The sequence below is a fragment of the Castanea sativa genome, chromosome 11 (assembly GCF_040712315.1).
Source record: "Castanea sativa cultivar Marrone di Chiusa Pesio chromosome 11, ASM4071231v1".
In the NCBI taxonomy this organism is placed as follows: Eukaryota; Viridiplantae; Streptophyta; class Magnoliopsida; order Fagales; family Fagaceae; genus Castanea; species Castanea sativa.
Genome location: NC_134023.1, coordinates 20,254,368 through 20,265,994, shown reverse-complemented (window position 1 = coordinate 20,265,994; position 11,627 = coordinate 20,254,368).

The following is an 11,627-nucleotide window of genomic DNA, read 5'->3' as shown; positions in this document are numbered from 1 at the left end:
GATTTCATAAATATATGATGAATAACATAGACGATTAAACTGAGTACTCAAGGATTAAGATGTAGTAATTTACAAAGTGGCAGTCTACATTCATGACTTTGTATTACTACAAATATTTTATGAAGGGGTTGCATGTATAATAAAGTCTTGAGATATAATTTATATATAAGGCCTAGAGTGCAACTATGTTTATATAGTGGTATTAAATATAGTTAATGGTAACTTTGGACTTGTTAAGAGTTGACAGAATAGCTCAAGACCCATTGGAGCTAGTGTCTTATTAGTTCCTTTTGGTCCCACTCCAAGCCAAACACTAAAGCCCAATTGGAAAGGCCCAAAAGGCTAGCCCAATTAGATAATCAGTTAGGTACAAATGGAGAAACATACAGAATTTTAAGTGAGTGTGTATGACATCATTGTAAAATGGTGTGTATGTGAGTGTGAGATACTCTCTTATTCTCCATTTGAAAACTGATTGAGAGACAACACTTCTTGGGCGTAAAGTGGACTTAGAGTGAAGATTAAAAGTGTTTACGAGTACTTTTGATATTTTGTTTTGAATTTCATCGCACTAAGGTATGCTCTCTTGTTCTTGAATTCTGAAATTTGTATAGTACATGTTAACAATTGCAAATGAAGTAGATCCGTTAATTTTCCACTACGTATGTTTTGTATGCAATACAAACATGTATTTAACCAACAGACTATACAATATAGATCACAATGATATAAAAATTCAGCATGTAATGTTTTCATGTGCCAAGGTATTTAGAACTCAAATCAACCTCATGAGTAGCGAAAATATTTTCACATTTAATATCCACCATATCCCAAAAAAAAAAAAATCTGCAGTTCACACATAAAAAATAGCATTTACTAAAATGTACAGAACTCAAAAATTAATCAATTAATTTTTAAAGGACAAAGTTTAGTTACAAAATTGGTTGTAGCATTCGGCTACAAACTTACTCAATATTTTTTTATTAGAGGTGAATTTTGACAAATCCATCATTAGATTACATCTTCTTCTTATATCTTCCATACTTGCAAAATTTCAAGAAAATTAAATATCAATAGCTATGTCATCAATAAATTTTTTAAATTGCAAGTTTTTGTAATTTAAAATTATGCACAAAATATAAGCTTATAAATCATATAGTAAATAATATCCGATTGACACAAAATTTAACAAGTGTATTAAGAGCATAAAGAACATGCAATTTAACGGTTAGATTTTCAAAATATGTTGTAGTATTTATTTTATTGAGTGAGTCTGTAGCCTTAAGCTACAACCAATTTTGTAGCTAAACTTTGTCCATTTTTAAATCAAGTTGAGTACCCAATTTAGCAAAGTGTATGTGTGCTGTGTGTGAAAACAATGAGAGATATGACTGTAAAAATGCAAGATGGATAAAGAAAACAATACAATGCATGTCCTAATCGAAATGTGCAATGCATGAAAAGACTGATCGGTTAAAAACTTAAAAACTGAAAATTTTCCAGTTTCGATCGGTCAAACATCGATCGAGTCAAGCAAAGAGTTTTGAACATAAAAGCTCACATTTTCGATCAGTCAAGGGAGATTTTCGATTGGTCGAAAAATGAAAATTTTTAAAACTTAAAAATCTGGAAATTTTTTTGTGGAAACATTTATAAACCAGTTTTTATGATATGATACGCATGTTCATGATTCCAAATGTTTTACAAAAACAATCTTTCCGAAAAAAAGAAATCTTAGCCAAGCCTAAGCAAATTTCATCAAACACTTCTTTCCTCACACCCCCAAAAAGTATTAAACATATCAAGAAGTTAAATCTTGGATGGCCACAAAATTTAACACACAATCACATGTACAGAGTTTAACAAAGATTTGCTTGAGGTGTGTGCAACTAGAAAGTGTAGGAGTTACCCAAAAGGTGATATGTAGATGGAAAATAAGTGCAATTTCTACATTTTCAATCACATAAGTTTGAGAGTGACTATTACCTTAAGAGTTACATCATCTAACTCTAACATCTTCTTGAAAACACGCTTGTAACCATGCAATTTTTTTTTTCCTTTTATAATTCTATTGCTTTTCTTTTTCTTTTGAAGCATATTTTTCTTTGTTTTTCTTTTTGAATTTTTCTTCTTTTATTAATTTTCATAGCAATACCTTAATTACACCTTACTGAGCACGGCTTTTATGATTTGCACACAGGTGTTTATAATCAATGAGTAACAATGGTGAGCTGGTTATTTATGTTTTTTTCCTAAGATTTTTTAGTTCTTACAATCAAAAGAATGTGACTTCACACAATATAAGAGCATGTGTTTAAAAACCATAACCAACTCACAATATAAGCACTATATAGCACAAACTAGCAAAGTGCAGAAAAAAATAATGCTCATCAAAGCTAAACAAGGTACACAGTCATGAAATGCAAATTTCATATGCAAACCTTAATTACACATTTAGTGATGTGCAATAAAAAAAAAATCTTTTTGGATTTTCGAAATTTTTATGACAAAAAAAAAAAACACACACACACACACACACATTATGCTAAATGAAAAAAAAAAAATGCAAACAATAATGCATGAACCAAGGTTGTCAAAATCGGGATCCTACGTAGGATCGTGGGAGGTAGGTAGGATCGGATCGTGAATCGTAAGATCCTACCTATTTTCAGATTTTAAGCAAAAAACCTATCGATAGTGACTTTGTATGTTATATAATTACTTAAAATATAAATCCATCCATTAAAAAAAAATTGCATCATAAAATGTAATTTGCACACACTACATCGTTCTTATGTCATTCTAATGAAGCAAAATATATTTAACTTTTGACATAATGTATCTAAAAAGTTCAGTACATGTTTAATTAGCAACTAAGTACCAAAATATTATCTACACATATGAAAAATGTTTTCCAAATTCTAAGTTCCAAATCCAAAATAAGTTAGGCTAGTTAGCATAGCTAACTACAATTTTACAATATGTAATCTAAAAGAAAATTTTCAATCTAAGGTAAACTAGCTAATTAAATAATGAAGATCCAGTTTCATAATTTTTCAAATTTTACTTAATTTAGTTAACAAAATAGAAAAATAAAAACCTTAAAAGCTTTGTCAAAATCATATACGCAACACAACAATATGGAATTAAGCTAACAAAGTACAAATAAATGATAAACTACTAAGTACTAACTACCAAAACAAATTACCAGAAACCTTAAAGGCAGCAATGGCTCATGGCAACATTATTGAGAGGGTTGAGAGGTGCTGGGTTTCGGCGAGTTTTTTTTTTTTTTAAAAGTTAAACTTAAGTTAAGAAAGCTTAAAGGCGGTGATGACTCACCATTAACGAAATTTGAAAGATGCTGTGTTTTTGACAAAGGGCTAGTTATGGCATTTTTCACGTTTTATATTTTTGATAATATCGCAATCTCGATTGATCGAACTAGATGTCAAGCTTGAAATCGAAAATCTTATACGGTCTAGCCAGGAATCAAGCTAGCAGTCAAACTGATAGAAACTTTAGTTTTCTTGCTCTAAACTTGATTCTTTCTTGATCTGAACTTGGGTCTTTGTCTTGGACTATAAAATACATCTTTAACCCACTTAAGACACACCAAAAACACTATGAATTGATTACATTTATCGTATTTGCCAACTACAAAAATATGGACTCTACAAAATGCATTTTCTTTTCTATGAAGTTAGAAACACCACTGTTGTGAGTACTAAAACTGTTATTTCTAAGGTAAAGTTCCTAAATCTAATGCTTTAATGACATTGGTTTCAATTGTGTGGTTTTATTTTTTATTTTTGGTTCTAAAATTGATATTTACTTTTTTAGGTCTTATTATTCTATGAAAAAAAATAGTTCTTCTTAACTCAATAAAAATAATCACTTCAAAATTATATAAAACATGGTTGCCTACAGATAGTGAAACACAAGTACATCATTAGATTTTATGTAACAACATTTGTGAAGGCGATACAAATAGATGATTAATTTAGCATAAGTATGTTAATATTAAAAGTGAATTGGCTTCTACAACAGTTTAAAAAAACAGGAACGGTTAAAGAAAGAAAAGGTTTTGTTTTTGAAAACATTAAACTTATACCATAGGTTTTTTTGAGATTTTATGTTGACATAGGGGTAAATTTGGGACTTCAATTCATTATTGGGCTTCTAAAACCTGTTGGGCTTGTGGGTTTAGGTTTACCCAAATGAATCCCACTTAAAAAAAAAAAAAAAATTCAAGCCAAATGGTAGGATCGGAAGAATCCCATACGATCCTACGATCCTATACGATTCTACACGATCCTACCTACGATCCTAGCATTTTTGCGATCCTGCTACGATTTAAAACTTTTTGGTGAGGTGGGATCGTAAAATCGTGCGATTCTACGATCTGGATCGCGATTTTGACAACCATGGCATGAACTCAACTAAGCTATAGAGGGTATACAAAAAGAAATATCAATTTCTTAATTAACCCATTTGTACATGTAAAAATTAGTACATACTTATACAAAATCAGCAATAGCTCATGCACTCAGTTTTGCAACACATACTTTCTATGTTTCTCCACAATATCAAGCATGCTCAAAATCAAGAGAGAGATATCATAATTCATGTAATCCTCAAGAAAAAAAAAAAAAAAAAAAAAAAAAAAAAAAAAAATAGACATAAAATAAAATATTTTTGTCTTTTTGAAATACCAATGTTTTTTTTTTTTTTTTTTAATAATCAAAACAAAATAAACACTAGACAGCCAAAAACAAAAAGTAAATATGTTCACAAATAATTGAAAGAATTAAATCAAGGACAGGTAAACAACACTCACTTTAGTGAATCTTTTCTACCCATATAGCACGCATCTTTGGCTTTGTAGGTGAAAACCCATGAGAAATAGAGTGTTTGAGGGATTACAACCTTCTTCAGAGATAGACTGAAATCTTGAAATTTCCTTTCACAAGCCAACAACTTAAAATTTTCAATAGCATTTGAACCAATTTATCAAAACTTATGGCAGGAGAAATATCATCACATATCCTAGACTGAAACACAAAATGCATAAATTTTAATTTATGACAATTAGGATGAATGTGACTAGTAACACCACAAAAGTGACAAACATGAACAAATTTAGGAACATCAATATTCCTAACAGTAGATCTAGTCTCAGATTTTGGTTTTTGCCTCAACAAAGAACAATTCAGTCTAATATGACCAACAACACTACAAAGGTGACAGGTAGGCATAAAAATAGATTTCTTGTACTCTCTAACAGTAGGTTTAGACTTAGGTTTAGAAACTTCAGCGTCTATATCAGAACTTTTACCTTTGTCTAACCTAGCAAAGTAAGCATTTTCTTTATGATTCCTCTTGAAAGGAGGAATATAAATTGTCTTTAGGCTTATCAGAAATTGAAACTGAAACAGAAACAGATTTGTTATCAACAACAAGTTTGGTATTAGAGAAATTTTCAAGTTTAGCTTTAGCCTCACCTAACTTTTGTTCCAAACTTTTCATCTTTTTATCTTGAGAGGAAAGTTGATTTCTCAAAAATTCATTATTTTTATTAGATTCATTCAATCTGACAATCAATTCATTTTTTTCAAGATTAACCAATTTTAACTCTTCCTTAAATTTCTTAACAATTTTCATAGATTTAGTTAATTCCTTACAAAGAGTTTCACAGGTATCAATAAAATCAACAGAAACATTAGTGTCCTTTTCATTAAAAACATCATAGCTAAAAGTAGTAAGACACTTAAAATTATCCGTATTAGCAGAGATCAAGGATCTCACTCAGGATGTTAATCTAATCAGAGTGAACCCGCTCTGATACCACTTGTTTGTTTGTTTATACCCCTTAAACTAGAACTAGATTGTTTAACTTAATATATTAGCCAAGTGATTACTTAGGTTAATTATTCAAATCTAGGTTAAACAATAATAAATCATATCACGCATAGCAGTGCAAAAGTAAATAACACCACGATATGATGACCCAGAAAAATCGATGAAATGAACTATTTCAAGGTAAAAACCTGGAGAGAATTTGACCTAACAATCCTCAAGGTATAGCAAATACACTATAAGAGAATTGAAGTTTTTACAATCAAATTTAACCCTAAATCTATTACTACCTCAAGTAGTAACTTACTGACACGACCACGTGTAAATTTTGAATCCACAGACCCCTTCTCTTCTTGGATTTACTGCAACACAAGCACCCATGCTTGTGACTTTGAGATCTCACTTAAAGATTTAGCAACACAAATTCTCCAGTTTGTGACTCCAAAACCACCCTTGAAGGTTTAGATCATCAGCAATTGTTGCTCTTGTTGCAGCAACTTTAGATCTACCGGATTTAATGATATGAGAATAATTTCCGATAGTGACTTTGAAAGAGGAAGGCATAATACCTTGTAGATCTCACAAGAGTGCCTCTAAATTCTCTCAAAAGCTCTAAAAATGTAGATAGGGTTTTCCTTTATATACTAGAAGAATTTCACTTGAAGCCCAAAATGTTTATGCAGAGTTTGGGCCGAAATAGAATTCTGTAGAAATTTCATGTCTGCGAATTTTGATCGGTCGAAACTGTTTCTTGATTGGTCAAACTCTTTAGAAATTAAATTCTCCTTTCTACAGCTTGAATGTTCTTGTAGTCTGACTTGTAACACCTTGAGCATTGTCTAATCAAACCTATAGAATTAGGGATCTGTATACGGAAAAGTTTGTGCTCATGGTTTGCGAATTGTTCTAAAGTTTTAGAACTGTGATAAAATTAAGAAATAACATTGCAAGGCCAAACCCTATAGCTATAGTGTTAGGTTCTAAAAGTTTAGAATAATTGACAAACCATGAACATAAACTTGTCTAGATACAGATTCCTAAGTCTAGAGGTATGTTTAGACAATGCTCAAGGTGCTACAAGTCAGAATACAAGAAAAATGAAGTTGTAGATTTAGGAAATTCAAAATATGCCTAGTTCGACCAATCGAGACAAGGATCTGCGGAATTTAATTTCAACCTAACAGATTGTTAAATCCATTAAGTGATTAGGGTTTCAGATCTAATTCTCTTAGTATTTAAAAGAAATCCTAAGATACGTTTTGTTATGACTTTGGAGGTGCTCTTGTGAGATTTAAAAGGTACTGTGCCTTCTCCTTTCAAAGTCATTATCAGAATTCCATCTATACAGTATTAGAATCGGTAGATCTGAAATTACTACAAACAAAATCATACATAACTGATGATTTAAACCTTTGAGTGGGATCTTAGATTCACAAACGGACTATTGTAAATCTTTCATTCTATCATACTAAATTTGTTGCATTAAGGATAGAATAGGTTAAATCATTCCCAAGTTTTATACCTTGAAACTATTAGTTTCATTGGTTTTCTTGAGTCATCATATTGCTTGCTTTCTTTACTTTTCCACACTAAGTAATATTATTGTTTGTATTTAACCTAGATCTAAAAAATCAATCTAAGTATTAACTTGTTAATTAATTAGGTTAAACAATTTGAGTGCACAAGGTCTAAACGAACAAATAAGTGGTATCAAAGTAGGTTCACTTTGGTTGGATTAACGTCCTGAGTGAGATACTTGATCCCTGCTATCATGAATAATTTTAAGTGTCTTACTACTTTTAGCTGTGATGTTTTGAATAAAAAGGACACTAATGTTTCTGTTGATCTTATTGATGCCAGTGAAACTCTTCATAAGGAATTGTTTAAATTTATGAAAATTGCTAAGAAATTCAAGGAAGGTTTCAAATTGGCTAATCTTGAAAAAGATGAATTGATTATGAGATTAGATGAATCTAATAAAATGAATGAAATTTTTGAGAAACCAATTTTCCTCTTAAGAGGAAAAGATGAAAGTTTTGGAACAAAAGTTAGCTGATTCCAAAGCTAAATTTGACAATTTTTCTAGTACCAAACTTGTTGTTGATAACAAATTTGTTTCTGCTTCTGTTCCTCTTAAGCCTAAAGATGACAAAATTTATATTCCTCCTTTGAAGAGGAATCATAAGAAAAATGCTTATTTTGCTAGTTTAGACATAGATAAATTCTGATGTAAACGCTGAAATTTTTACATCTATGTTTAAACCTACTACTAGAATGCAAAAGAAATTTGTTTTTGTGCCTACCTGCCACCTTTGTAGTGTTGTTGGTCACATTAGACCAAATTGTTCTTTTTTAAGGCAAAAACCAAAACTAAAGACTAGATTTGTTGTTAGGAATACTGATGTTTTTAAATTTGTTCATGTTTATCACTGTTGTGGTGTTATTAGCCACATTCATTCTAACTGTCATAAATTGAAATTTAAGCATTCGGTGTTTCAGTCTAGGATATGTAATGATATATCTCCTATTACAAGTCCTAATAAATTATTTTATATGCTTTTGCAAAATGTTGGCCTGTGAAAGGAATTTGCAGGATTTCAGTCTCTCTTAGAAAAAGTGTGTAATCCCTCAAATACTCTGTTTCTCATTGTTTTTCACCTACAAAGCCAATGACGCATGCTATATGGTTAGAAAAGATTTGCTACGGTGAGTGTTGTTTACTTGTGCTTGATTTAATTCTTTCAATTATTGGTGAACATGTTTATGTTTTGTTTTTGGTTGTTTTATTTTCTTAGGTTCTTTTGATTATTTAAAAAAAAAAATCCTAAAATATTGAAAAATTTCAAAAAGATGAAAATATTTTATTTTGTCAAGTAATTTTTTTTAGGATTATATGAATTAGAATATCACTCTCTTGTCTTAGAACATGCTTGATATTGTGGAGAAACTTGAAAAGTATATGCTGCATAACTGCGTGCATAAGCTATTTCTAATTTTGTGTAAGTATGTAGTAGATTGTACAAATACTCATGGATTAATTAAGAAATTGATATTTATTGCTTGTGTACCCTCTAAACTTTATCCATTTAGCGCAATGTGTGCTTTGTTTTTTGTCATGGCAAAAATACTTTGAAAATCCAAAATGATTTTTATTGCTTTGTTTTGCAAACCACCAAGTGTGTAATTAAGGTTGGCTAATGAAATTTACATTTCACGTCTGTGTGTACCTTGCTTAACTTTGATGAGCTTTTTATTTTTATTTTTTTTTGTGCACTTGGCTAGTTTGTGCTATGTAGCACTAAATTATGTGAGTTGCTTGTAGTCTTTAAACAAACAATCTTGATTTTGATGTCACATATTTTGATTGTAAGGACTAGAAAACCCTAGGAGAAAGGCATAAATAACCATCTCAGCACTGTTACTCCCCAATCATGAACACCTATGTGCAAATCATAAAAGCCAAGCTTGATAAGGTGTAGCACTTGCACAACGAGATAAAATGAGGTGTTATTTTATAATAAAAATGTGTAACAAGGGTATTTCTTTTCTATCTCCTATATGCCTATGCATGATATATTTGATTATGCTTAAAAGAAAAAAAAATCAAGAGAAAAAGAAAAAGCAAAAAGAATCAAAATGCTTATACATGATTGCAAGCATGTTTTCTAGAAGATGTGAGAGTGATACGATGTAACTTTTTACGTGATAGTCACTTTCAAACCTATGTGATTGAGGATGTAGAAAATTTGTTTGATTACTATCCACATGTCACATTTTTTGTACTTTTTACACTTTCTAGTTGCACACACTACATGCATATCAATGCTAAATTTTATAATTGTGTGTGTTGTCTAGTCTGGCCATCTTTAATTGCATATGAATTGATGTGTACATACAAATTTTTTTTTGTTTGGGAATTTGAAGAAAAAATTGTTTAGAAGTTTAAATCTTGTGGTTTTAACTTGTTGATTGACTTTATTATTTGCATTTAAGAGACATAATTTTTTTTAACATTTTTGGATCATGTTCGCATACATCGAGCCTTAAATTTTTTTTTTTAAAGTTGTTTTTCTGCATAAAATTTCCTGATTTTTAAGTTTAAACTCTTTTCACTATTTCGACCAATCGAAAATCTCCCTCGATTGATCGAACTTGTGTCACTATTTTGACCGATCGAAAATTCCTAGAAAATTTTTTGATTGATGCTTGATTCCTTTCGACCTATCGAAATTTGAAAATTTCAGTCTTTAACCAAACAATCTTTTCATGCATCATTTGTGATTGGATCCACATGCATTAAATTGTTTTCTTTATCCATCTTGCATTTTTATTTCTCATTGTTTTTTCACAAACAACATACATGCACTTTGCTAAATTGCATTTTTATTTAAAAATTGATTGATTAATTTATGAGTTTTGTACATTTTAGTATATGCTAATTTTCTTGAAATGTGAACATCTAAAAATTGGGAATTTCTTTTTTGAGAGTTATGATGGATAATAAATGTGCAAATTTTTTTCTACTCTTAAGGTTGATTTGAGTTCAAAATACCTTAAAACATGAAAAACATTGCACGCTAATTTTTATATCATTGAGATCTATATTGTATAGTCTTAACTGATTGTGCCTAGACTATTTGCATGCATCTGTTAATGGGTCATATAATGTCAAGTTTGCATATATTAAAAGAGTGAATATTTGTATTCATCTGTATCCTCAACTTATTATTTTTCAAGTTTGATTTGTGTCTTTTTAGTTTTCGCCACTTCCTAAAATTTCCCCAAACTTGTTTTGCCAAAACTTTTTTTTTCCTATTTTTATAGGGGGAGAAAGTTGTTTTTATAACATATGCTGTCTATAGGGGGAATTGCCTCTATTTTCTATAAGCTTATGTTTTATGGTTTTTTGATTTTCTATTTTTTCTTGTCCTCTGATGTATATGTTTACTATCTTCTCTTTGTTTAAGTTGCCTTAGACAATATGTGACAAAAAGGGGAGAAATGGATGAAATTAGGAAAAGGTTTTTAATTGTTTTTATTTAGGGGGAGATGAAATTGTTTTTGAAAGGGGGAGAAAATAATTTTTTTTTTTTTAATATATCTAACTTAAGGGGAGAGTTAGTTTGCTTTAGTTTGATGATTCATATTGTTTATTTGTCTTTATTTCCACACATGTTTTGATGTGCTCTTTTAAGTGTTTTTAGGAAAGACAGGTACATTCTGATCAAGATCTTCTGCCTTTTCTTGCAACATCTAGGTTAGGAGTCTTATATTATAATTTGTGATGTAATTGAGCAATTTTATTTTAATTGGGTTGTTCTTGTATTTGAGCATTTCATTTTGTATGTAAGTTTTTTCATGGATTGCTAAAGGGGGAGATTGTTAGGTTCTAAAAGTTTACCTATCCCCTTCACTGAAACTTTGGAAGAGTCACCAAAGGTAACATTCCCAACTACTGATTCATCAATCTCCATAAACATCCTTTTATTCCCACACATATGGTTGCTAGCACCAGTGTCAAGATACCACACACCATTTTCTTCTCTGTCTTCTCCTTTGTATGCCAACAACAAAGTTGGCTCCACTTCTTCATTCTTATCTTCAACATAGTTAGCTTTCTTCTCAACAGTCTCAGTTACATTTTTACATTTAGAAGCATGATGCCCATATTTTTGACAATTATAACATTTAATATTAGACTTATCATACCTTCTTCTGTATGGTCTTGAGAAACTTCCTCTTCCACAATCTCTTGTGAATTTTAAACT